The sequence below is a fragment of the Arachis ipaensis genome, chromosome B10 (genome assembly GCF_059453495.1).
Source record: "Arachis ipaensis isolate K30076 ecotype BB chromosome B10, ASM5945349v1, whole genome shotgun sequence".
Classification (NCBI taxonomy): Eukaryota; Viridiplantae; Streptophyta; class Magnoliopsida; order Fabales; family Fabaceae; genus Arachis; species Arachis ipaensis.
This window is the reverse complement of record NC_142435.1, coordinates 43860402-43861395: the sequence shown is the minus strand read 5'-3', so window position 1 is coordinate 43861395 and position 994 is coordinate 43860402. Positions and strand designations below refer to the sequence as shown.

The following is a 994-nucleotide window of genomic DNA, read 5'->3' as shown; positions in this document are numbered from 1 at the left end:
CAACAATGCCAACAATGCAAGGAAGGTCCTTGGTGACTTTATTGCACCTACTCCCGACTTCCATGGGAGAAGCATCTCAATCCCTGCCATTGGAGCAAACAACTTTGAGCTTAAGCCTCAATTAGTTTCTCTAATGCAACAGAATTGCAAGTTTCATGGACTTCCATTGGAAGATCCTCATCAGTTCTTAGCTGAATTCTTGCAAATCTGTGACACTGTCATGACCAATGGGGTTGACCCTGAAGTCTACAGACTTATGCTTTTTCCTTTTGCTGTAAGAGACAGAGCTAGGACATGGTTGGATTCACAACCTAAAGAAAGCCTGAACTCTTGAGAAAAGCTAGTTAATGCCTTATTGGCAAAGTTCTTTCCACCTCAAAAATTGAACAAGCTTAGAGTGGAAGTCCAAACCTTCAGACAGAAAGAAGGTGACTCCCTCTATGAAGCTTGGGAAAGATACAAGCAATTAATCAGAAGATGTCCTTCTGACATGCTTTCTGAATGGAGCATCATAGGAATTTTCTATGATGGTCTGTCTGAACTATCCAAGATGTCATTGGATAGCTCTGTTGGAGGATCTCTTCATCTGAAGAAGACGCCTGCAAAAGCTCAGGAACTCGTTGAAATGGTTGCAAATAACCAATTCATATACACTTCTGAAAGGAATCCTGTGAATAATGGGATAGCTCAGAAGAAAGGAGTTCTTGAGATTGATACTCTGAATGCCATATTGGCTCAGAATAAAATATTGACTCAGCAAGTCAATATGATTTCTCAGAGTCTGTCTGGAATGCAAGCAGCAACAGGTAGTACTAAGGAAGCTTCCTCTGAAGAAGAAGCTTATGATCCTGAGAACCCAGCAATGGAAGAGGTGAATTACATGGGAGAACCCTATGGAAACACCTATAATCCTTCAAGGAGAAATCATCCAAATCTCTCATGGAAGGATCAACAGAGACCTCAACAAGGTTTCAACAATAATAATGGTGGAAGA

At 41.0% G+C, this 994-nt stretch overlaps 1 non-coding gene across 1 annotated transcript; it reads right to left on the bottom strand.

Annotated features, from left to right (window-relative positions):
* Positions 1-388: 388 nt before the first annotated feature.
* LOC148579861 (small nucleolar RNA R71) lies at positions 389-496 on the bottom strand. The gene has a single exon (XR_015897963.1). It is a non-coding gene; the product is annotated as a small nucleolar RNA R71 (small nucleolar RNA).
* Between the last annotated feature and the right edge of the window lie 498 nt (positions 497-994).